Consider the following 27,861-nt stretch of genomic DNA (forward strand, 5'->3'; position numbering starts at 1 on the left):
GCATTTGGGAGCCCTCTTTGCTCATCTAATGGTTTTCATGCCTGCCAGATGCGCGACTATAATTAGATTCACTAAAACTTGAAAAGAATGGCCAATGAGTAACATTTTTCCTAAATATCCCCAGAAGGAATCTGAAGTTCCCAACAATTTATGTATGGAAAGAAAAAGTAGACTATAGACATGAGATTGAAGGGGTAAGAGTCTCATGAGAAACTGACAAAACACTTAAATGACAATAATTTATCAGGGTTATACGGATCTATGAACTGAAAAAGAGATAAGGATCTGTGAGCAGTTTCTCCAACAGAATTTAAATGGTATTAATGAAGAAGACACGATACACACCTGAAAAAATTTCTGTCTGCTCTCAATAGTCATACTCTGTGGCAAACTTAACTCACATTCCAATCCAAAGTATGTCACCTTTCATTGCCTCAGAGTTCAAGAATGCCAACATTCAGGAGACCACACGTGCATGGTGTTTTTCCCAGGGCACACCAGCAGGCACATACTTAGCATAATTAGTCATAAGTACATACCCATTTTCAAGATGATATATGGATAGCAGACTCTTGCTTACTGACACTTAAAAGAGATATTTAATTTGTTGTGATAAAGCAAGGAAAAAGTAGCTGTCAGTTAGGCTGCCATTTCTGTCATAGTTTTTAATACAGCTCCTGTAATTACACTGTGGTTCTTTATGTTAACTCAGTGAAAGCTTGCTTGGTTTTAGCCTGAAAACAATTTATGAAATTATAGAAACAGAATGAACACAGCAGTTCATTTGTTGAAGCAATTATCCAGATCCTTGTCAAAAAAAAAAAAAAAAAAAAAGTACAAGTGAGAGAAGACTGTGATGTGCAAAAAATGGTTCTAATTCTATGCTCTAATATGTACAATATGTCTGTGGTTGTGCTGAATTATGTTAATAAACTGCAGCCGAAATATATTTGTCACAATACAAAGAAAAGGCGCTATCAATCGTCCTGCCAGATACTTTAAATTAGTCACCAAAGGGTCCAGCCAGTTTCCTTTACAACCCGCAGATGAAGAGAAAAGCTCACTGTACAGTTTTTCTTCTGGGACCAGAAGGATTTTTCTAGTATTTTGAATTATCTGGAAAATAACTGTAAAGTGAACCATGGCACAAATGCCATTTTTAAGTGACATTTAAAAATCTAACCGTAGGCACCAATCTGATGTTATTTTTGAGTGGTTATCCATCAAAACCCAGGTTCCCAAGCAGTTTCTAAGGAGATTTAGGACACTTGTTGAATAGAGGGTGAGAGAATAAGGCAAGAGGGTGAGAGAATAAGACAATAAAGTGATGTCAGTCAGGGTTATTGCTTAAATAACTGCATAAAGACTAAAACAAATTTCAAGGTGAATAAAGTCTCACTTCATACTCTATTAAGGCAAGAAATCTACAGTTTGTTTGCATTTAGTCAATAAAGAGTAACTTGTAAGAGCAGCATTGTGAAGCTATGTCATCCAAGTCTTACTAAGTGTGTTTCAAATCTCTGAAATAACAATTAAATCCATTTTAAATATTCTACCTGCAGAAAAAAGTAACAATTATTGACCTAACTAAAAAGTTTTCAAAATTCTTATACATGTACATTTCTCACATAAATATCTCCCAAAGAAATAACAGTTCAAGGAAAAGTGTTATTTCACCATACTAAAAATAATCTAACCTCTTTCTTCTAACTAGACCACAGAACTTTAATAAAAGCACATTACCAAATGTTTCCTTTTAATTATTTTAATAGTTAATTTGCAGGTGAAAAAGAGAACAGGGATCTAACACTAAAATAAAATGAAGTGCTAGAAACAGAAGCAAAAAAAAAAAAAATCCAAGTTCAAATTGTGAATTGTGCAAAGTGTTATACGCAATAAAATGTGGATGTTGTTCTTACTCTGCACATCTGGAGATGGTTTAGTATACCGATTTCCAGAAACCAAGCAATTGTCCAGGCTGACTAGCCCCTTTCATTCACAAATAAACAATTAATGAAATGGACAACTAATTCTCCAAGTGTTCATATTCATTAGGCTGTTTCCTGAAATTAAGTATCTGCCTCATGATACAATACTGTACACATTAAACAGCCTCCCATCCCTCCCCCTTCTCCAGCCACCTTTCTTCTCATATCAAATGTAGAGAACTAGGAATTTTTATTTCTCTTCACCTTCCTTATAATAACCAAGATTTGTAAAATAAATTCCTTCACTGTGCTGAATAAGTACAAAATATTAAAATATGAAATCCCCTCACCAAGTCTATTCTCTAGAGAATTTCTATTCTCATGGCTCTGTGGATTCACTAAATATTTATCAAACACCTACTATGTGGAAAGCAGAATTCTAAACCCTGACCTGTAAACATAAATATGTCCTCAAGGAATTTACAACTGAGTAGGGAGATAAACCTGACCACAAATAACTATACTATAAAGTAGAATGTGATCAATGTGACAAGAGAGGCATAAACAAAATGTTTTAGGGTTCAGGGGAGAGAGACTACTTCTTCTGAGGTAATGAAAAAAGGCTTAGTGAAGGAGGTGGTTTGGAAGATGGATAGGCTTTCAAGAGGCACTGGACTCGAAGGTCCTCAAGGTCAGAGACCATGTCTTGTTTGACTTGGCATCACCTCCCACACCTAGCACAGTGCTGGGCCGTCAGCACCATGAAAAAGCTATTTAACTGACTTCAGCAAGCCAAGATGGGGAAAGAAGATCACCCAAGAAGATGAACGAGTCCTGCTAATGGCTGTTAAGACAGCATGTGCTCACTCAAAGACCATGTGAGTTTTAGAACAGAGAATACCGAAGAACATAAGGTTAGAAAGGTACTCTAAAAAACAAATTTAGACCAAAATAACAGATAGCCAGCAAAATTTATTTTAAATTTGTGAACCACAGGAAACATTGAGAATTTCTCAGCATATGAGTAATTAGTAGAACCATATATCTATTGTTCAAGTTTAAGTAAGAAATAACCAATATAGTTTTCAACTCTAAAATGCAGAGCACATAGTAAAGAAAAATACACCACATTAAGGAAATAATTAGGAACCCACAAACTTACTGACCATTACATTGACAGTATGCCTTGAAAACCAAGAGAAGCTTCCGTTATATGTGTGCAATCCAGAAAAAAGTTTCTTTAGCAAACTTTAAGTTTAAAAGAAAAATGAAATCAAAGAGAAAAGCAGCCCTAACTGCCATAGGTTGTTCAAAATTCATGGTGGCAGCAGGGTGTGTAACATTCCACTACCACTACTCAGACTACTCAGAACAGGTATTTATAACAAAAACAACACATACAGCTCTTCTGGAAAAAGAGATGAGCTTTTACCTTAGTTTTTTTTAATTCCCTGTATTCTGTTGTTCAAGCAGTACTACTTGCTACGTTTTAAGTGACAACAGACAAAAAGTAAAGGGAGTCTCCCAGGCTTCTTTCTCACCATCATTTAAGATCTCCTGCATCCCTGAATGTCCAACCATCAATTCAACTTTATGTGAAAAATTCCTGGCAACCAGGACAGCAGACTATGACAATTCCCTGGGATTTCCAAGAAGGAAAGGTGACAAGTATGCTTGTCATTTGGATGTGTCATGCAGGATTGCAAAATTTTCTGAGTTGTCTCAGATTCCAGATAGGCTGTGTATTTCAAATTGTCTAGATGACATTATGTGACATGTACCTTAACACAACAAAAAAGTAACAGCCACAAAAGGAAATGGAAAACTGCCCCCAAAGAAACAAAGACTAATGAAAACAAATCCAGATTCCTGGTTCATGTGCCTCCAGAGCCAAACCTAATGAAATAAGGCTCAAAACCAAATTACAGTGGTCTTATTAAAAATAATAATATAAAATTATTTATATATACTTTGTATCTATAATGTTTAGGATTGAAACCCAAGCATGTTAAATTTGACTGTTACAAACTTTAAGAAAAAATACTGAGGTGAGGACATACCCTGGGATTTCAATGAATGAAATCCTAATAGAAACAACTGGCCATTGGTTAAAACTTGGACACCTTCCCAAAATATTAAATAATTTTTTATTAGCAAGCATGGTGTCTTACTCATTTCAACATCCCTCTCACCCTCTCCCCATTCCTCTCTTTAAAAAAAATGGGGGAGGGCACCTAGGTGGCTCAGTGAGTTAAGCATCTGCCTTCAGTTCAGGTCATGACCTCAGGATCCTGGGATCAAGCCCCCTGTAGGGCTCCCTGCACAGCAGGGAGTCTGCTTCTCCCTCTATCTCTACCCACCCACCCCACCTCCTGCTCATGCTCTCTCTATCCCTCTCTGAAATAAATAAAGCCTTAAAAAAAAAGAAAGCAAAGCAGAACAATATAAAAGGATTATGAAAACAGCTCTATTTCTAGATCAAATTCGAGTTCACTCAGCCCATTTTCACCCAAGGGAATCCCACTTAGGGCTTTAGAACCAATCCCTCCAAGTTTCACCTGTAGATGATGGGGAAAAAATGTGAGGTTATCTATAGGAGATTCTGAGTACATGCCATATGTATGATCTTTGTGGCAGGCACAAAGATTACTAAAACCTTTCAGTTAATGAAGGGTTAGGTTTCAGGGCTTTACTAATGGTCCTCCAAAGCACTAACAGTTCTTAGCACTCAGTTTTATATTATGACTTAAACACATACAACACAGTACTCGTTATATTTCAGGCACTGTTTTAGGCATTATAAATTCATTCAATCCTCACAATTTATTTAAACTATGTAGGACACAAGTATTAATTATGCCCATTTCAAAAATAAGAAACGTGAAGGACAGAGACCTCAATAACTGTCGAATGCCTCATAGCTCCTACAAATGGTACAAAAGTTTTCAAACCCGGATGCAGGATCCATGCTTTTTGTCATTATGCCAAGCTCCCTTTACCCAGTAATGTCATCAAACCGTTCCTGAACTAATCTCTATAGTGAAGTGTTATTTTACAGTCACCAAGCAATTTCCAGGGCTACCAACTTTTAAGACATGCACTTTTCTAGCCAGGCTTGCTTATGGAAGTCCTATCAATTATCCTCAATTTTTAAAAAAAAATATTTTATTTATTCATTCATGAGAGACACAGAGAGAGGCAGAGACATAGGGAGAGGGAGAAGCAGGCCCTGGCAGGGAGCCTGATGTGGGACTTGATCCCCAGACCCTGGGATCAGGATCTGAGCCGAAGGCGCAACCACTGAGCCACCAAGGCATCCCAATTATCCCCAATCTTATACTCTTATACTCAGTGTAGCACCACACGATCAGTGAGGCCAATCAATGCCTTGGGGACTGTCATGACCAATCCCTCCCTGCCATGTAACCTCTTCGATGGCTGGAGTCTGCTGGTTAGCCACACTGTCTCTGTGATTTAAACCAGACCATCTGGTCTTGTTCTCTGAGCTGGGGCATGCCTGAAATACTCAGATTGCATTTAACAATTTCTCTCTCTGGCCAAATTTAAGCTCTAGAGCTATTCTACATAGATTTCAGTTCATTCTACAATAACATAGAGAAAGTTTTCTTTGAGATAAACTTTTTCATTATCAAAGTCTGTTCATGGGATGACCACCCAGCAGGAGGAAAGCCATAGGGAATATGGCAGTGGACTTGAGACATGACATCCAATATAATGTTCAGGGGCTCTCCTTATTTACAGAATGCAATCTGTAGGAAAGATCTACAAATTCCAGTATCAAAAACAAGGTAAAAAAAAAAAAACGAGGTAAATTTCATATTACAATACTTAATAAACCATACAAGCTCTTCCAAAACTACAAATCAAAGGTCAGATTGAAGCAAGGAGCAAGAACATGAAATAGAGAAAGGATGGATATTACTCCCTTCTACATGAGCCTAGACTATTCAATTACTTAAGTCATCCATTCTTTTTTTTTTTTTAAGATTTTATTTATTTATTCATGAGAATACACAGAGAGGAGAGAGAGAGAGAGAGGCAGAGACACAGGCAGAGGGAGAGGGAGAAGCAGGTTCCATGCAGGGAGCCCGACATGGGACTCAATCCCGGTCTCCAGGATCATGCCCCTGGGCTGAAGGCGGCGCTAAACCGCTGAGCCACCTGGGCTGCCCAAGTTATCCATTCTTAAAAAATTAATTAATTCAGTTGGTCTTTGGGAAACTCCAATACAATGCCTTCCATAGTCAATAGTTGACTGGTCTCATAAAGTTAGAGTAACTTGTTGCAGGCTCATTTAGTCTTGAAGCTATGGAAAAAGAGGTGCTCTTTCAAAACTCAACTGACTTTCAGGAAAGAGGAGAGAATGATTTTCATCAATAACATTTATCTACTGACATGGCAACAAATTTAATTGAGTCACCAAAATTCCCAAACTTGTAAAAGTGAAGCAATTCAAAAAATTTTTTTGTTGACCATCTACCATGTCAGGCAAAAAGATCATTAAAGCAAGGAATGCGGGGATCTCTGGGTGGCTCAGTGGTTTAGCGCCTGCCTTTGGCCCAGGGCGTGATCCTGGAGTCCAGGGATTGAGTCCCACATCAGGCTCCCTGCAGGGAGTCTGCTTCTCCCTCTGCCTGTGTCTCTGCCTCTCTCTCTCTCTTTCTCTCTCTCTCTCTCTGTGTGTCTCTCATGAATAAATAAATAAAATCTTAAAAAAAATAAAGCAAGGAATGCTATCTTAGAATGGTAGATCAACTGGGGCCTCAGAAAGGGGGGAAGAGAGAAATTCAAGTGAATTACAAAAGTTGAAAGGGGTGGCTTTCCTTGGGGAACAAAAGGAGAAACATGAAACCAAACATCCCAGTTAAAATATTCACAGAAAAATTACTATGTACACTATCAACGCTCTTACCAAGAATATGAGAGGAAAAGAGAGGGGCACAGAGAAAATTCAACCCCAACACAATACTTTGGAAAAACAAGAATAATTCTCTTAAAAAAAAAAAAAAAAAAAAACAGGCTTCCTGGCATACCAACCTCTCTGTGATTGCAGGGTGAAAACTGTAACATAAAAACCCAGTCCATAAGTGCCAGAGGAAAAGAAACTTTCCCAAATAACAAAATAAAAATAAACCTTCACTTAAAATAATATATTACACACTGGTGTAAACTGAAATGCTCTTGTCCATGGGTTGAGCTTATGAAACTCTTAAACACGAGCATGTAACACTAACAAACTATTTGACATTATTATTTGGGTTCAAAGACTCCCTTTTTCTAAATGTTTATAGCACCATACCAGTTATTTCAACTGAGCTGACACAATGAATTTCAAATGATCTAATACTTTTGACTTACCAGCGGATTAGCACATGATTACTCTGAGTAAAAGGATTATTATTACTGCTGCTCTAAGATATTAACACTTTCTGTAACACACTCTAAGGACGCTGTATAGATCACTAAAAAATGTGACAAAATACATGGGGGAAAGGGGATTTTTAAAAAAGGAAGGTGATAAGTGTTCTTCTCTTTTAGGTTTTCTTGCTTAAAATAAGGTGGGCCTCCCAATGGCAGAAGCAGCATTTTGCATTGATGCTTTCAATGGTTTACAAGTTACAAATAAGTAAGTCCAGTATTCAATGCACTTAAGAAATTAAACCACGTGTGGCCTTCTTCACATGAAGATCAGGCTCCAAACAAAAACCCCCACTTTGTAATAGACAACTAATTCTCCTGTAATGAATGACAGAACACAGCATTAATGTACTTAACAAGACAGAGCTAAATTCAATGAAGCTTGACGCCATTTATATGAAAAAGGGTTACATTTGTAGACAGAGCCAAAGGGAGAGAGGATAATTCTGAATTAAGCAGCACAGCTTCTGCTCTGGTTTAGTCCTCTCGCAGGAAATAAAGATCATAGCTAAAATAGGACCCTTAAAACTGGCAGCAGCAAACAAAGCAAAATACCACCATATTAAATCCTAACTCTCACTGATGAAAAGGTAACAGCTAAAGGACTTTGCTTAGAGCCTCTACTGGCAAAAGTGCCACTTCTTTATAGCCTAATTCCTGGTCCATCAGAAACCTGCCTTTCTCTACCAGACTCCATGATATGCAATTCAGCTGGCACAATACACCATCACAGAAAAAAATCAGATAACCTGTATGATGTCTTACTACCTACTGAATCTTATGGATACATCATTAAATCAAAAGATGTGAAAGTAAGCCATGCGACAGAGAGTATGCTGAACAGATAAGTTGAGGTGGCTTTTTTGAGAGTTTTAGTGTTACATTTACCCTTGCTCTAACAAAAAGGTCCGAGAAGTCCTAGGGACACAAGTTGTTGTGGAAGTGTGAAAGTGTATGAATATGTGTGGCCATCACAACAAAAGATTTTTAAAAGCTTATGAATGAAATAAGGCTGTCTTTTTTTTTTCACTGTAAGTTCAGAAAATGGATTTTAAAGCAGAAAAATGGATTAAAAACATAACCTATGAATGATGCCAATCAAGCATGTACATTCTAAAAACACTCGATCAATTACTATACGTAGACAAGAGAATATTTGACTTCCTCTAGCAGGTTTATAGTAAGAACACTGACCTAAATAGCACCTTTTATGCATCTGGTGATATGACTTATATCTATAGGATGTTCTTACACACATGGAGGTAACACCACCTGGAACTGCTATACCTTGAGGCAGGGAAGCTTCGGTCTTCCTCTTCTCTCCCCTATTCAGTGTTATCTGGTTCTGTTGTTGTCACAGAGCCAGGGAATGAAGCTCTTCCAGAAAACTTACCCAAGATCAAACTGTGCCTGGTGACAGCAGTGTCCAGGCCATAAGTAATGTTCAAAGGATTCAACAACGCCTGTGACTGATCATTCTCTTTCCCTTGCCATCACCTGCTGATTTTGTCCAGGTGTTTTATGGCTATCTTGAGGATCTGGAGAACAGACAGAGGGAAGACTTTGCCAATTTCTTTTGTCTGGGATTGTGAATTCCTTACACAGATGGCGGACAGCCTTAGCTGGGGGCAGCGCCAGGCTATACTGCCTTCAACCTCCAAAGGGCAAAACAGAGGGAGACATTACCTTCTCCCACAACACTGCCTGTAACATGTCTGTGGTTAGCAAACTGAGACAGCATGGCTTCACAGGGAGTAAAGTGAAGAAGGAAGAAAGTCAACAAATAACTTGAAAATATTTACCTGTTTGACGTTTTACCAAGCATTTATTTACCAAGGAATCAAAACTGCTGATGAGACAGATGATTCCTGAACAAATACACTTCTATCAAAGATTCCTTACCCCAAGGTTCAGTTACTTTTTTCAATTATATGTCAAAGTCATCAGCTCTCTTAAATTAAGTGACTTTTAAATAGTGACTAAAAATCCAAATCAACTCTTTAGAACTATTATACTGCTGTACTAGAAAGAATGGACTGGTGTCTAACTACACCTATGATGTCTAATATGGTAGCCACTAGCCATATGTGGACACTGAGCACATGAAATGTGGCTAGTCCAAATTGAAATGTGCTGAAAGTGTAAAATAGACACTGGATTTTAAACAGTACATAAAGATGAATGTGAAATGTCTTGATATTCATATTAGTTACATATTTTTACATCTATTATACATGAACATAATGTTTGATACATTGGGTTAAATAATACATACTATTAAAATCAACTCAACCTGTTTCTTTTTACTTTTATAATGTGGCTCCTAGAAAATTTAAAATTATGCGTAAAATATTGGATGGTACTTGTCTAAACACTAGGACTTTTGTCCTTTTCAATCTATTGTTGGTTATTTGACCATGGTCGTCTTTAGCTTTCTGAGCCTCATCATTTTCAAATGAGAGGGATGGAAGTAAAGGATACAGATTCAAAATTTTACAGCTCCAAAAATCATAAAATTTTGTTTGCTTATTTTTTCAGACTTTCATTCCTAAATCTCAGGTCCATTTTCATTTGAACCTGCTCTAAAGAAACAATGAAGAATAATAGGAAAACAGGTGTTATTCATTAATAATTTACAAACCTACAGCTCATTCTGATGATTTTTTAAAAAGATATCTTTATGGGGAGCCTAGGTGGCTCATTCAGTTAACATCCAACTCTTTATTTCAGCTCAAGTAATGATCTCTGGGCCCTGGGATCAAGTTCCATGTTGGGTCCCAGCTCAGCTCAGAGTCTGCTTCTCCCTCTCTCTCTGCTCCTCCCACGACTCTCTCTCTCTCTGAATAAGTATTTATCTAGAGATATCTAGATATCTTTATCTATCTATTTATTCAGAGAGAGAGAGAGAGAGAGAGAGAAAGAAAGAAAGAGCAGGGAGGGACAGAGGGAAACTTACGGGGTCAATCTCACAACTCTGAGATCACAACCAAGTTAAAACCAAGAGTCGAATGCCTAACCAACTGCACCACCAAGGTGCTCCTCTGGTCATTTTTTTAAACTAAAGTTTTTCAGAATGATTTGCATAATGTTTTTAATGTCTGCAAACTTAATAATCACAAGAGTCCCATCAGTGACCAACAACTCAACATGATATATAAAATAAAAAATATCTATGCCCTGGATGGATATGGATTTATAAAACAATGAACTGAGCTGCTTGTCTTGTAAGTTCAAACTTACTATCACTTGTACATTTGATTGCCTTCATCTAGCAAGAAGACTACCAGAGCAGATATACTCTACAGAAACTTCAGAAAAGCTTTAGTGGTTTCTCTACTAAATCACAGGAGGTATATCTTAAATTACAAGGTATGCCTGATCCTTCTTGGAGGCACAATTTTTGAAGCAATAGCTGAACCAATCTCATCAGTTATTACTAACTTTGTGATCATTCATGAAACACCTCCTCACACAGCTCTTGGGTGGCCAGGCTCAGAGAAAGGATATTTTTAGGAGGCTGTTGCTTCCACAATGTGTACTAACTGTTGGTGTTATGTGATTAAAACATGGCTATGGATGAAGAATCTAAAAAACAACAATTTCAGGGGACAATTTAAACACTTAATTACATGCTATTATTTCCCTACTACTCAGGCATGATGAACAACTTCATTCTCTAAGTTCCTCATTGGAAATAAACATTTTATTTTACAGGTTACGTTGAGAATTCACTGCCTGAATTGTTTAAAGGAAATGGAAAACAGGAGGAGAAGATTCAATATAGGACAGAAATTCAGTATCTGTTTAGGACATGTATTCTTACCAAAATGATGGTGAAACTAAACCCCACATCCTGGCTCACAGAGAACCTTGCTGGAGTACATTACTGCATGTTTAAAACACACCTACACACACACACACACACACTCCCCTCACTTATGGATATATTCCAATAAATGAGACAGAAGGAGTAGTCAGATCTGTCATAAGAAATTGAAAGTACTACATACAAGAATCAGGAATTACAAACTGGGAGACAGAAAGAGTGTGTATTATACCACACTGAGTTACTTCCTGGTGTGATGTTTAAAATCTAATACATAGTTACCAAAAAAGAGCTATCAGTGAATTCTGTTATATTCTATGTATCCAATGGGGGGAAAGCACAAAATGTGGGAACTATGGACAGGAGTGAAAGATCCAAGTAAAGAGCTCAGGCAGATAGGCGCAACTAAAAAGTTAGCATGATGTGGCAAAAGCTAAGGAGTCTGCAGAGGAAACTATCTGAATGGCTTAAGCAATCACACACTGTAAAGCATTTCAGCGGACCATTTCAAAATTTCAAAATTTCAAAATTTCCACATCATAGGTTAAAATGTAAGGCTGATTTTAAAGATATACAAATAAAACATTAATTGCAAATAAACTTACATGTAAATAAAATATTTATTTGCTTTTTAAAATTATTCCTAATGCTTAACAGATAAATACTAAAGTGAGGATGAATTAACTCATAGTTGCTCTTTTCTTGGCTAATAGCAGTGGTATGTGGGCCATAATGCCAATGGCTCCTACCAAAAGCCTTTGAGAAAATCAATGTAAAGCCAGTTTTGAGCTCTATCGTTAGTACACAAGATGAAAAGCAAAGCAAGAAACAAGGAGGGATGTTATCTTAAAAAATGGTTTACTGGGTCTTTCTGTACCTTTGTTTAATGTCTCTCAAATAACAAGACTTGCTTAAATATTAAACTTGGAAACCATATGATTTCAAATGATCATCTTATGCAATATTAAGTTTTAGTTGCCTAGCTGACAATTTCATAAGAGACACCAAATTTCTTTTTAAAATATTTCAAAATACTATTTAAAACTCTTAACTACCATGTTAAAAAAAATTGTATTTCTTCACAGTAAAGAGCTTCTTGAAACCACCAAAACATTCTTGCCCTCTAAATATCTGAGAATGGTCTCTTCATATGTTATTAATAATCCAAAGTATTCATATTAATGGGCAAACAATGAATATGCAGTTGCATGTGGGTTCATACCACAGAAGTATCAAAACCAAAACCCACCTTGACTTGTACTTGCCTGACATATACCTGCATAAACTACTTAACTATACCAAACTTTGTGTGTCTTACAGAAAGTTATATAAACACTCAGTATGGCAACAGAGATAGATATATGTACAAAGAAATACCTGCAATTTTAAAGGGGGAGGCAGAAAAAGTGCTCACACAACATAAAAGTTAATTTTACATTAGTATCATTAATATTATACTCACAGTGTAACAGCCAAATAAACCTTGTGCTTTAAAAACAAATCAGGTCACTCCAGCTGCCTGCTGCATTCTGCTAAGAAAGCAAAACCTACCATGCATAGCTAGTGTTGACACTCTTTCTCAATGACTTATTGTCTCTGGTCAACTTTTAAATCTTCCTTTTCCATATCTTCCATCAGAAACCCTCACTTGTAGAAAGTTACATTCGTGGCATTAAACACACATAAAGACTTTAAGGAATGGTTACAAATAGAAGTTATACTTTTTAAAGTCCTCGTTATTTCCCTAGTTTATTTGGGTATTTAAGTTTTTCTTTAAATCCAAAAAATATTTCTTTAAAGAATGGTCTTTGTGTGGCTGAAATTAGAATGCACACAAGATACTTTTTCAAGGCCAGCAAGCACTTCCTAACCAAATCCCCCACTTCCTTTGCTAGCTAAACATAACTCTTTTAAATGTGTACATCCTTTAAAAAGTTAGAAGGGAGTACCTCTCATGTAATAGCAGGCAGCTGGGAAGCCAATTGGTACAGTCCGCGTGCACATTTTAGAGAGCAGCTCTTTAACATTCAATAACTAAGTGGTAATTGGGCCCAGAAACATAAACTGTCAAACTGAATCAAAACCTCTTTGCTTTTCAGAGTATTATTTGTAAGATTATACTAGAATTAAATTTGAACATGCATCCACCCTATGCATTCAGTCAAATTATAAAACAAGAAAAAAAAATTGCCGTGCTTTCTTTGGATAAAATTAATGTCAGCTTTGTGTCCTTAAACCAGACCCGATCGGGAAATGAAATATGTTTAGTCCTGAAATAGTTGTGGTAATTCAATCCCTGCACTCTCCTTATTTTCTTGATGACAAAGAAAAACTCCCAACTGGCAGGGCCACCTGCACTGATTACTCCTCCATCCACACCCACAGAATATGAAAATGAGCCAATGATCATTAACCTTAATTTCTTCTAACATAAACCTCGGCTCTTTTTCAGTCTTGCTACTCAGGGAACCCCCCTGAGATACAGAAAAGGGATGGAGGGGGGAGAAAAATAAGGAAATAGGGAGTGAAAGCTCAGAGCAAAGGGGGTGGAAAGCAAATGAAAAATGGAATCCACTGGCTTTTAAAAACTGCACAGCTGGCTTATTAAACTTCATACAGCAAAGATGTTACGAAGATAAAGAGATTCTGAGGCATCACCAACTCTCTGGATAGCGGAATATGCTCCTGTCCAACCCTCTCCTTCTGAGCAAACAATAAGAAAGGATGCTTCCTCTCCGCCCCCTCACTCCTCCACCCAGACATCACTACAGAAAGAGAGCAAGCAATAAAAGATAGGTCTGGACAGCAGGAATGCAGGTGTGGCTGTAAGATCTCCAGGATGAGGACCAAAGGGCCTCAACAGCCAGGGAAGAGATTTCCAAGGTGAGTACTTCAAATACAGTGTTGAATGCATCACACCTTCTGGTCATTCACATTCAAGTATCACCAACTGGAATCATTTTAATTCAAGCTGTGTGGGGCTAGATCCCACTGGCATTACATCATCTTCTAATGGATGAGGAGCTAGTTGGGGCCCTAAAAAGAAACACAACCAGGAGGGGAACAGGAAAATTTCAGAAATAACAGTCTCTTCTGCACATGTGTATACTGAAAATTATCTTATGTTTGCCTACAGACCTAAGCAGATTGCCCAAAAAGATTGTAAGACCATGAAAATGAGGAACATATCAACATATCAATGTATGCAACTACACATAAGCCTCTGTAAAGCATTCATGAAGCTGCAAGAAAAACAAACCTTAAAAATCATTACACTGCTAAGTGAAAGCAAAAAGTCTTTAAAATGTGTTTTTTTTCCATTAGAAATACTGAAGGCAAAGGCAAATAAATGCTTAAGGAATATAACAAAAGTATAACTGTATTACCTGGAAGTGTATGACAAGATGTTTGTTGTCCACCCAGCACAGATAGAACAACTGTGATCACACACTTATCTCCCCTCATTATTTCAGATTCAAATCAAGTGGCAGCCATGAGGAGGGTAAGGCAGAGTCAGGAAAAACCAACAAAAACAAAAACCTGGCCACCATTTGGTACTGGATTCTGCCCCACGATTTAAGCTAAAAACCTGGCTCTGGGTCATTCAGTGTTCACTGTCTTCTTGCTTAGCCTCCCAACTGTAAGAGACGAGCGCCTATGTATCACCCTTCCTTTGGTTTTTCTCTCCCCATTCTCCCACCCCCACTCAGGCTGTCAAGGGTCAATGGTCCTCTCTGCAAGTAGGGACAGAGTACTGAAGTATCTGGTGCCATGAGTCATCTTAATAGATACTCTAGCTGCTGTCTGTGACCCAGCAGTGAGCCAAGATAGCAGGGCTTTTAATAAAGCAGCACTTTTGCACACTCACAGCCTGGTTAATTTAATACCTGCCGCTTGTTTACCAAACAGCACAGGCATGTCTCCGTGTCGATAACTTCCCAGTGACAGTGAGGCGACTGAATCTGGGCACGGAACAGATGCACCTTTTTACGCTCTGTTAAACCGTGTCACAGACTACAGCCCCTGAGCGCATTCCTTTATTTATGCTGCAGCCAGTTGAGCTAATTGTCAGAGACAGACCTGGTTCTAATTCTGCAGAGTCCAGCAACTGCAGAAGTACATGTGCTGAGGCATGAATGGTGCAGAACTCTTTTACAAGAGCTGAAAAACAAAGTCCGAGGGTAGAGGCATAATCTGCCCATGTTTGACCTAGAGAGACTTCAAAAATGTCACATATCTGAATGGCAGGTTTCTAAGGGTGAGGACAAAGAAAACCGTTACAGCAAACGCCCACGTACAGAGAACAACAGGGCAGAGACGCATTCATTTCTCAGATGCCGGTTCAGGATTGTGCAGTTGTAAAATATTCACATGCATAAAAACTACCTGATCACAGGCCAACAATCAACAGAGCTCACACCGACAGTCCTGGTCGATGCCACGACTGATCATTTCAGATACTACGAAGCAAGCCCCTTAATGATACCAAAATCACGAGAAAGACCAGTCCCTCACGGATCCAGCCATACAACTTCAGTCGGCTTGATCGCGTGTAGACAAAGGAACTCCCAAGTATTGTCCTCCTCACACTCTGTAGTATTAGAAGTGTTTCCTATTAGCTGTAATACCATACTCATATTTTATCAGTAGCAAGAGTTCACTCCAGTTAAAGTTCGTCACCCGTCATGGGCATTTTTCAGCAAATTAATGTCTTTTACTTGCATGACTTCTCTTCATATTATAATTTGGGGTTTAAACGGATCATAATACTTTACAGAAAAGAAAAAGAGAAAAAGAGCTCAGTGTTGATAATTTTTACTACTTATGACTAAATGACCTCAACTGAGGAATAAAAAATTAAGTCATTTGTCTTATGGGGTCCAGAGGACATTTTATGGTGCACAATTTAGCTAATAATGGGTTGGGGCCAATCCTTAACAAGTCACATGTTTCCATTGTCCCTTCACCCCCTGCTTATGTTTTTACCACATCCTAACAAAAACATGACCAGAACTGGTGAAAAACATACGGTTCCAACTAATGAATCACATACTTTCCCGCAAGTACAGTAAGTACTACCAGCTGTGTGACAGCCTTGCTCTGGCAGTGGAACCAGCGGAGAACAAGCCGGCCCATCTGAAAGCAGCTGTATTGAAAAACCACAAGCAATATAAGTGTGTCTGCCTTCTCAGAGCGGCTTTGTCTCTGTTCTGTGTCTCTGCTCTGTCCCTAAAATATGCCAGCCATCTTGTGTAGAGAAAGTTTCAGAAATTTCAGGGGTAGAGACAAATTCAAACAACTTCAGTTTTTACAAAGTACTGTCACTTTGTCAAGTGGAATGCCATAAGAAATTTTAAAAATACACTTTCCTCCCACATTCATGCTCTGATGTGCATCTTTGGGGACTTGCCTTTAGACTAAAGATTATGCATACCCATGTATCTAAATAAGGGGGATGGGAGGCAGGAGGAGGAACAGCACAAGATCCAGCCACTTACAGACAGGCTGGCGAACGCGAACACATACAAACACACACTCAGAACAATTCGCAGATTATCAACTTATGCCACAAGCTACTACAAAAATTCAAACCTGCCATTTATATAACAATAAGCTTCATTTGTAACCACAGAGCATTCTGAAAAAATTCCCTGGCAAGCCTCAGATATTTTTACACAAATGAACTTTTCCTTTCTGTGAAACAACATTCAAATGGATAAACATTACTGTTAAAGGGAAAGAAAGTCCAGCAGCATTAAGTCTAGAAATGTAAGTGGAAATGGTAGGATTTTTTAACCTTTATTGTGTGTGAAAGCAATAGCTAATAAAATTTAACCAATATTATCAAATGATCAGTAGCTTTTATGTAGCACACAAGGACCATTTCAGGCTTGCTCTGAGAAAAAGAAATACCTAGAGTTGTCATTCTTGGCTTTTCCAATGTTTCAATCAGGAAACAAAAATGGTGAAGAAAAAAAAATTTTTTTGGCAAGTGTTTTAAATGCAGGGAAATCACACATAAGGACTAATTGGGAGGGTCTGCTTTTAATGTTTGCCTTATCAATTAATTTAGCCAAACAAATTATTCTAAGCTTTTATTATAAAGATGTTCATCCAGTAAAAACCTAATACAAAAGCCACATTAACACATCTTTTCTTTCTGTTTATACTTCAGTTCTATGAATAATTTTTGTTTTTAGTGAAGCTATTATTATCAGTGAAATACTTAAAGAATGGTCAGAAGAGTCATTACGTTAATAGTGAAAACCTTGGCCCTTAAAAGGTTTAAATGCCTTCTGAATGAATTTTGCTGTGCCTGTGTTTAGGGGAGTTCAGGGTTGTGTTGGTTAAAGGTAAGTGCTCAGGTTAAACCCAGAAGTTACACCTACCCATATGGTTAGATCAAGGGCAAGATTGAGAGCACTGATAGTATTGGGAAAAGAGCAAATAGTGGACATATATTCAGGCATGAAAACAAGCCTTTTCAAAGATTCACTAAAATGTGAATTTGAAAAACAATACACTGATAAATAAGACTTATGGTTTTTAAAAAATGACTAGTTTATAGCACTCTCAGTTCATAGTAAATCTAATAAAGAATGCTAGTCTAAGAAGGAAACCATCCAAAACTGATTATGAATATTACATAATGAAATCTATCAAGAAAGAACTATAGTTAAGCCAAACATGATAAAGTTACTATGAAATCATTAAAACTCATACTAATTCATCTAATGATAAAATTATAATATATTGATAATCAAAAAGCAGCTTATGAAGCAGTATACATTTTAAAATGAATGCAAGTAAAAGGACAAAATACTCTGAAATAATACCTCCTACATGGACAGAACTATTGGCAACAGTTTCATTGTTGTTAAGCTCTTTTTTCCAAATTTTGTTTATTTAGCATAAACTACATGTAAAAAATACAAGTTCAGAGTTTTTTTTCCAATGTGATAAATTTGATGATTAAGAGATCTAATAATAATAAGACTTCTGGTCTTCACTAATAGTTACTCTTTAAAACTATGTACTGTAAGAAATGTGGAGCTTCTGTCAAAAAATTGAAATTTTTGTTGTTGTTGTTTTTGTTTTTTTTTAGATTTATTTATTTATTCATGAGAGGCACAGAGAGAGGCAGAGACACAGGCAGAGGAAGAAGCAGGCTCCATGCAGGAGCCTGATGCGGACTCAATCCCAGGACACCAGGATCATGACCTGAGCCAAAGGCAGACAGACACTCAATCGCTGAGCCACCCAGGCATCCCAAGTTTCTTTGAGTAATTGTTAAAATCTCCATTGTATCATTTGTGTGTATTTTCTTTGTAAAATCTAAAGACAAGTACTAGGGACATCCGGGTGGCTCAGTTGGTTAGCTGTCTGGCTCTTGATTTCAGCTCAAGTTATGATCTCCGGGTTATGGAATCAAGCCCCAGGTTGGGCTCCCCTCTCAGCAGCAAAGTCCGCTGCTCTCCCTTTCTCTCTGCCCCTCCCCGCGCTGGCATATGTGCTCCTGGGAGCGTGTGCGGGCGCACGCACATGCACACACACACATTCTCTCTCTTAAATAAATAAATAAATAAACAAACAAACAAACAAATAAATAATAAAATAAAAAATAAAGTACTAAATTTACTTGTGTCCCCAGCCCAAATTTCCCAAAGGTATGCTTTCATAATTTGAGCTACACACTTGCCTTTGCTAATTCAAACTTCACAAAATTAACAAACCATAGATCTAAATCTTTACCTTTCTAATAAAAATAATACTTTTAAATAGAACTTCTAATTACCAGCACTCTCATAAAATAAAAGCCCATGGCCACCACTGAAACACCATTCCTTTATCCTTAAACACAGCAAGCTGCTTTGCAGAACCCCATCCAGGGTCCTTGGTAGTATGTGATACTATAATGGGATCACTGCAAGAGAGCAAATCTACAAAATATGCTAATCTAGGTTGCAATGTGGCAGAAATATCTAGATTAACAACAATACTCTCATAATACAGAATTTAGCATCATAAAGAAACATTCAAACTTTTCCATTCTGGGATTTCTGAGAGCACTGGTATGGACTCCTTTGGAATTAATTATTTATTAATTAATTTATGATTTTATTTATTTATTCATGAGAGAGAAGAGAGACAGGGGAAGCAGGCTCCATGCAAGGAGCCCGATACTGGACTCAATCCTGCAACTCCTGGATCACACCCTGAGCAGAAGGCAGACGTGCAACCACTGAACCACCTAGGCATCCCTAGAAAATATTTATTGACCAATTACCATGGCCCAGCATTGTGTCTGTGTTCAAGTTTGAATAAATATAAAGAGAAGCTATTATGAGATTTTGACATTCATAATTTTGACATGCTGTCTAGGTGTTTAGAAATCCACAGAGAACATTCCAGAGAAACAGAGGAAAGGCATTAATTAACTCATCTGAGGCTTTGGAAAGACTTCAGGGAAAAAGTACAACTTATTGGCAGGTTGAGGAATAGGGAAGAAGGTGGACACCATGGGAGAATGCTCAATGAGGGAATACCACAGAATCAGCGGACAACTACAAGCTGGTTTGTGCTGCTGAGGCATGAAGAGACAAGAGCTGGAGAAGGAGACAGGATCTACTCACAGAAAATTCCAACTGTACCTTTAAGACCTTCTAAGTCCCCTTCCTCTAATGAAACCATGAGATCTGTTCAAGCTGCACAGCTCCATTCTCACAAGAGTGAGCACTATCTACCTCATCAGGGTGGTGGGAGGGGGGGGTGGGGACAAGAGGACTATGACAAACTAACTGCTCCTTTAACTTCCCTTTTATTTAAAAAAAACAAAAAACAAAACACTGACTGAACACCTATGTACCAGGTACTGTTTCAGGCACTGAAAATTAGGAATAAACAGTCTTGTTCCTTGCTGTTCATGGAGCGTACTTCTGTGGATACCTCATTAGCTAATAATTTCTTAAAAGCATAAACAAAAAATCTGGCATGGCCCTCTATGTCTTTTGGAACCTGAAAGCAAACAAAGACTAAGATAAAAAGATTCTGCATAGGGACAACCTGGGTGGGTCAGCGGTTGGGCCCCTGCCTTCGGCTCAGGTCGTGATCCTGGGATCCAGGATCGAGTTCTGCATCAGGCTCCCTGCATGGAGCCTGCTTTTCCCTCTGCCTGTGTCTCTGCCTCTCTCCTCTCTCTCAGTCTGTGTTTCTCATGAATAAATAGATAAATCTTTAAAAAAAAAAAAAGAGAAGAATCTGCATATGTAAAAGCACAATGTTCCCGAATCATTTTAAGTCAGACTGATAAAAACATAATAAAAGAGAACAATTAGTCAAGATATTGCTAATTGCAAATATTAGCATATCGGACCAATCAAACTTTGGAAAAATTATTCTCTTCATATGGTAACAGGTACAACCAATTCATATATGCCACAACACACACAATGCACACTTAGGTCTAGACTAAACCTCTGTTCACCCATTATATTGGGGATGTGCTGCCTTATCTTTGGCAGAGATACAATCCCAAGGCCCAATTTCACACATTTAATTCATAAGATAACAGATAAAAAACACTATAATGCAAATTTTGACACCAGTCAAGTTTTAGCACCAACATTTATGCACAAGTCTATACCCTATAAAAGCCACTTTCTCAATAATGCCTAACGCAATACCCCTGGGGAAAACCATATAATAGAGTTTTATAGGAGGGCAGGTTTCTTAATACCAGCTGGTAATATTTGGGCCCTGAACCATGCGAACTGATCATATTAAAATCCAGATACTAGCTATTATATCTAAAATTGTTGCTTCATTCATATTTAGCATGAAGAGGAGTCTATCTAAAGCAGGCTCTATTTAATACAATGTGGTTTTAATTGGAGTCTGTTTTAGATGAGCCACCTGTATTTCATCTTTTTAAAATTATCCATAATTTTCTGCACAATTTGCCTCTGCAACATAACGAATAGCAGTTAGTTATAGATTATTGCCATTGTTTAGATGTCTAAGAAGAGAAGACAAAACTCTCTATTTACTGAAACACAACAGCCCCATACCAAAAAATGAAAGTAGGAAACTAGGTCTCTGCCTTGTTCCAGTACAGGGGTGAACAAAGTCATGTATATGGAATTATTCTTGAACCTTACCTAGAAAGATATCAAATAAAAGCCCTATTATTCTTGCTTCATCGTGACTACTCTATAGCCCAGTGCTACAATAACTAAAATCTCACTTTCTTTTCTATTCAAGAAGAGCCTCTTTCTCTTTGAACATTTCTAACTCTGGACAGTCCACTGCCAGCTACGACCTCAAATAACTTTCTTTTAGTGCTATGGCTCTATTTTGGAATTATTTTTACTTAAATATATTCACAGTTTGTTTCCAAATAAAACCATTCAAATGCTTTATATCATGTCACTATTTTCTAGTTTTTATCAGCCTAATAATTATTCAAGTTTTCTAAAATATGAAATATCATCATCATAATGATTCTAATAATGAAGACCCAAGTAAACATCAGTTTGCAAACTAAAGGGTATTTGTGTAATGCCTATAACAAGAACCACATAACAAACACCTAACAACCAACTTTCAAAGATGATTCATTTAATCTACCAAAATCATACCCCAAAGTCAATAGCCAAAGTCAGAATTGTCAGTGGGTATCATATACATTAAAACTGTTTTTCAGGGGCACCTGGGTGGCTCAGTCAGTTAATCGTCTGCCTTCTGCTCAGGTCATGATCCCAGGGTCCTGAGATAGAGCCCCAGGTATTCTCAATCCCCCATTTATATCCCTGCTCAATGGGGAGCCTATTTCTCCCTCTCCCTCTGCCTCCTGCTCCCCCTGCTTGTGCTCTTGATTTTTCTGTCAAATAAATAAAATCTTAAAAAAAAAAAAAAAAAAAACTCAAACCCAAAACTGCTTTACATCACTTGCTAACCTTGGGCCTGCTGTAGGCTATTTAGCAGGGATAAAGTGTCACAATCCACTTAAATGTGCTACCCAGTTTTCTCTCTATGCTTACCAGCTAATGGAGGGGATTCCTTTTTTTGTTTGCTTTTTTGTTTTTAAAGATGAAGGTGATTTCTAATTAGTTTCACAACAGGACTCATACTCACCTTATCTTTTGACAGAACTGTTTATATAAATTATATCCCCCAACTCTGATTATATCCACCGTGCTCACTCAATGGGCTTAAGTACACTAAAGAAATAGCACCTTTCTTTTTGGAAATGTCAATGTAGTATTTTCTCCAAGATATCCATTTCTCTACTATTAAGTTCTTTAAAAAAAAAAAAGATTTTATTTATTTATTCACAAGAGACATACAGAGAGAGGCAGAGACACAGGCAGAGGGAGAAGCAGGCTCCCTGTGGGGAGCCCGATGCGGGACTCAATCCCAGGATCCCGGGATCATGACCTGAGCTGCAGGCAGAGACTCAACTGCTGAGCCACCCAAGCATCCCTCTATTAAGTTCTGACCTTGCTTTGTCTTCTCCCCTACTTACAACATTTTTAGGGGCATAAATAACTACTATTATTTTTCCTAATTTCTCCAAATAAAATTGTTACAATTAGTCACATGAAATCTAAATGTCTGCCTAGAAATAATAAACTAAATACAATTATTATGTTAAAGAACAGTATATCTAAAAATCTGGTCTCAGAATTATTGCCACTCAGTTACCAAAACCATCCTATGAGTAGACCTTCAAATATATCATTCTTAAACACCAAAGTCAGAGCCCAAGAATCTGCCTCCAGGAGTAGTATATACTACAGTAAGGAGGAAAAAAACTCACCTAACTACAAAAGGTCCTTTCCTTTTAATCCAATCCAATAACATCAGCAATTTCTTTCCCTACTCTATCACGGGATTTGGAGTTGGAGTTCAGTAACACTTCATAGAAACTATTATTAACGTGGTTGGTATAAATTACATATAGCATACCCTTTGTTCTATATAAATTATATAGCATATCCCATATGGAAACTATATTTTTATGTTAATCAATGTTTAATAAACACTAGAGCTGAAGTTATTTGTAGCAGTTTCTCTTGTTTTTGTATAATGCTGCACTACTTCTGCAATTTGTCTACTTGGATATTTTAGTCTATGAAGCCAATGCTCTTCAATTTTCTCACTATGGTTAAAAAGGGGTTAATTTTATCCCATGTTGTATCAGTTACAAGATAACTGAGCTCCTTTAAAGACATCATCATAAATCATCTTGATCCAGAAATTATTCTGAACATTGGTAGGTAACAATGCTCTTGCATGAGCATCCTTATTTGTGGACGTTACTAATTAATTTTGTTTATTTACTTTACAATTTTATGTCTTTTTTTCCCCTTGGTCTGTCACATAAAATTTATTAGCCAATGTACCACAAGCTATAACTAGCTGTATTTACTATTTTATAATACCTTGATAACAGCAAGTATTTTTCTATTTTAGTAAGCACAGTCTTTATGTTAGAATGTTGTAAGAATATACAATTTTACTGAGAAGAAAAAAAATTAGTAATTAGGCCAGTCTGAATTAATACTGCAGATTTTTGCATGTATGCACAAGATATAATCTGAAGTTACGTATTTCAAAATGGGAAGGACAATTCTACTGCATGGATTTTTTTTTAGCCAACTCTTAGAGACTCCAACAAGCTAAATGTATTTTTGGACAAAATCCTAAAATAAACTCAATAGATAAATAATAGAACTTTTTTAGATATGGTGCCTTAGGGATCCCTGGGTGGCACAGCGGTTTGGCGCCTGCCTTTGGCCGGGGGCGCAATCCTGGAGACCCGGGATCGAATCCCACATCGGGCTTCCGGTGCATGGAGCCTGCTTCTCCCTCTGCCTGTGTCTCTGCCTCTCTCTCTCTCTCTCTGTGACTATCATAAATAAATAAATTAAAAAAAAAAAGATAGGGTGTCTTAGTGTCATTACCTAGTTTTATTTTTTTAAGATTTTATTTATTTATCTATTTACTTATTTATTTGAGGGAAAGAGTGAAAGAGCATGAGTGAGGGGAGGGGCAGCGGGAGAGGGAGAAGCAGACCCCCTGCTAAGCAGGACCCTGGGATCAAGACCTGAGTGGAAGGCAGAGGCTTAATGGACTAAGCCACCCAGGCATCCCCATTATCTACTTTTTAAAATGGGTTTCATCAATACACAGGAGAAAGAAAAACTGCTTATTTAAAATATCACTAACAAAACTTCCTACACTACACATGACAAGGAGTAAGGGGTCCAAGTGGAAGGCAATAAAAGGAATAAAAGGACTCCCAGCAAGTAAGAAAGGAGATAGATTATAAAGGGCTTTTGTTTGTTTGTTTTCTAATGTGGAGAGACTGGGAGCAATTTAAACTTAAGATACTCAAATTTTGCACAAAGAAAGTGGCAAAATAATCCTAGGAATGTTCCTTGGACTATTTTAGAATATTAGAATTTGGAGACCATTAGGAGATATGAGTCAACGCACCCAAACACTAAATTAAAGTTTGAAATCATATTGGCATATTGATCATAAAAAATCATAATGCTGCAAGGAAAAAAATACGATACAAAAAAAAAAGAATAATCAGCTGTGGCTTATTTTGCAGGAAGGTGCATGTTTTTAGAGAAAGCCTTCTTTTGTCTGTCTAACATATACATCTATACACCATGAAGCAGAGCTAAAAGAGGAATACAAAAAACAGTAACAGATTCCTAACCCAAAGAATACCCCCAAAAATATCTGAAAGAAGTGATAAATTTTGGGGTTACTTTGCCTTTTCTTTTTTCCTTTCTTCAGCCAAGCTACTGGAATTCTATATCTCACTCAGCACATCCTCACAATAAGCCAAACAGGTAGGATGTCATTTGAAGCCACGTCTCTTACTTATTTAGTAAACAAAAAGTGTTGATGTAAAATCTGGATACAATTTTAAATCGTTTGTTCTATAATTATTCTATGATTTAAAAAAAAAGCTCAAGCACTGCTTTCCTAGCTAATGGGAAAAACAGGTTAGGGGACCTTAAAAATAAATCCTGTTGTGGTTCAAAGACAACTCTGATTTTTTTCTTCTTGCTGTCTATGTAGGGGCAAATTTGTTTCTTCATTTTTAAAATCATATCCTTATGGCTTTCATTAGGCACATGAAGGCTACAGAATTAATTTTGTGTTCAGAATTACTCAATATGAAGCCCTATATAGGAACTCATATGGAAAATGATGCAAAAGAAGAGACTTCTTGAGGTGCCCGATGGACAAGCAAACTTTAAAAGGGCCATAAATTCTCCTTAGTATCCATGGATTCAGACCTAAAGTGAGATTGGAGTCATGTGAGATGTTGTGAGAGATTCGACAAGTTCTCAGAGTGTAAACAAGTTGTGATGTCATCTGACATCAAAGCCATCTATACAGAACATGCTGGGGCAAGCCTCCACTAGGGAAGACCTGCCTGCATCAAATGGATGGCTCTAGTCCCCCCAAATAACCCAAGGTGTGATTTAAATTGCAACAGTATATAATAAACCTGCGATTTATCACACTAATTCCAAGTGTTCACAGTCATAACTAAATTTCTGTGGCTGCCCCCAAAATTATATTAGTAGCTTATATAAATAATAGCTTAAAAATGCAGCAGCCCCATGTATTTCAAAGACATGTAAACACAGCTAAGTGTTTAACACACCTGCAGAGTGGAATAGGTCTCACCTATTTAAGGAGAGCTTACTAGCTACTAGAAAATTTAAATATACCAATGGAATAAGATTAAAAGAAAAAAGGAAACAGACATCTGCTGCATCAAAGGTGAACAATAAGTATCAGGCAAGGAAAAAAAGTACATAAATTCAAATGTTAAGAATACTGTAGTATAATTTACAAATACATAAATCCAGTCAAATACATAAATCTTAAGTACCCAGCAAGAATATACTTTGGAGGAAACACAAAAATCAGAGACTGATTTTTTTTTTCTTGCTTTGATTTTTATACTGAGGTGTGGCTGATAACAAAATCACTGGGACATTAAAGCAACTATAATTAGCAGTGGTAACTCTAAGCAAGATTGAATCCACCTCCCAAATTTTAAATGATTGCTTCAAGCTAAATTTCTGGGAATTTCTTTGGTCTGGTAATCAGTCTGGGAGTCTTGTAGGAACAAGCTTTCTCGTGATATTTCCACTGCCTCGTGGTTTCTGGCAAGGTTGAGCTGTCTACAGAAACAAGATTTTCTAAGAGTGTCTTGTTATTTCCATTTCCTATCTCAAATGAAACCAAGTGTATGTGGACAAAAATGTTAAAAATACACACACATGCAAACTTTTCATTATCAAGTTTATTTCTAAATCCAGTTAAATAAAATTCATCAACAGTGGTTCTGAAGACTCAAAGCAGATCTAGCTGTACTAGTTATTGAATAAAACAGAAAACTTCTAAGAAATGAACTGAATAACTTTCTATTTTAAAAAAAGTAAGTTAAATAAGATAAAATAAAAGTTATTCTCACCACCATGCCAGCAATAAGAATGTTTAAGACATAAGACATATTAATACACTAAGCACCCCAAAGTCTTAAAAATACATGGACCTTTCCAAAACATGATTCTTCAGATTCAGATTCTTAGCTGCACGCCTTAAGTGGCCTGTCTCTAATTACCTTTAAACTTTTATATATAGCACACATTGTTATGCATTGTGCCATATTCCACTCACAAAAGTGTATTCCAAGAAAAAGATGCCCTTAAAAAAACAAAATTCACTTTTTTCATCTATTAAAATATGCCGAACAGACAATAATAAACTCTGAAGGGAATGGGATAGTATAATTTTTTAATGTTTCCTTTTCCATTTATTTTAAATAAATACAATCCAGTCTATTTCTAAATGCCCACAAAAATTGCCTCAACTAAGACCACTGGATAGGATTTATGATTCTTGGCAGGAAATCTAGTACCTAAACACAATGATAATATAAATTTCAAAAGTTAAAGATAATAATTAGACATTAATCATGCCTAGGATAGCAATATAACTTCAGGGTGATGATTCACTTATTATTGATCTATCTGTGTAAGATATTTAGAAAATGTGAGGTTTAAGGAACTCTCATAAAGAGAAAAAAGTATAAAGGATGTCATGTGTAACAAGCTATTTTTCCTGAAACTTTTCCTCAGTGCTGACTTAAAAACTTTTGAGGTTATGAAAAGAAAAAAACATATTTATTTTTATAAAAACAGAAGTTAATAAAGGACTCTGTGATGACACTTCAGAAAACATTTCATCAAAAAAAATTTTTAGGGACGCCTGGGTGGCTCAGGAGTTTAGGGCCTGCCTTTGGCCCAGGGAGTGATCCTGGAGACCCAGTATCGAGTCCCACAACAGGCTCCCTGCATGGAGCCTGCTTCTCCCTCTGCCTGTGTTGTGTCTCTGCCCCTCTCTTTCTCTTTCTCTCTCATGAATAAATAAATAAAATCTTTAAAAAAAAAAAACAATAAACAAAACAAAACAAATTTTAGTCTAAATAACAGAAATGATAAGAATTCAGATTCATGGAAATGCTATCATTGGCCTCCATAAAGTATGTGAGCAAGTCATGGCCATTTTATTCTAATATTAAATTTTAGTATTAGCTTACTAATTACCAACATCTAGAAAAGAACA

The 27,861-nt window shown here is 37.0% G+C and overlaps 1 protein-coding gene across 23 annotated transcripts in view; it reads right to left on the minus strand.

Annotated features, from left to right (window-relative positions):
- The window catches only part of BNC2 (basonuclin 2), a 438,856-nt gene that overhangs the window by 177,180 nt on the left and 233,815 nt on the right, over positions 1-27,861 (minus strand). For 3 of the 23 annotated variants that reach the window (XM_049116143.1, XM_035697031.2, XM_035697030.2), the window contains exon 3: positions 8,761-8,905. The exons of 19 other annotated variants lie outside the window; for them this stretch is intronic. The gene's annotated coding sequence lies outside the window, so the exon portion shown is untranslated. Of the gene's footprint in view, positions 1-8,760; positions 8,906-14,579; positions 14,813-27,861 lie in introns of those variants that run through there. One more of the 23 variants, XM_035697032.2, reaches the window with a different exon arrangement.

This window comes from Canis lupus, chromosome 11 (assembly GCF_003254725.2).
Source record: "Canis lupus dingo isolate Sandy chromosome 11, ASM325472v2, whole genome shotgun sequence".
In the NCBI taxonomy this organism is placed as follows: Eukaryota; Metazoa; Chordata; class Mammalia; order Carnivora; family Canidae; genus Canis; species Canis lupus.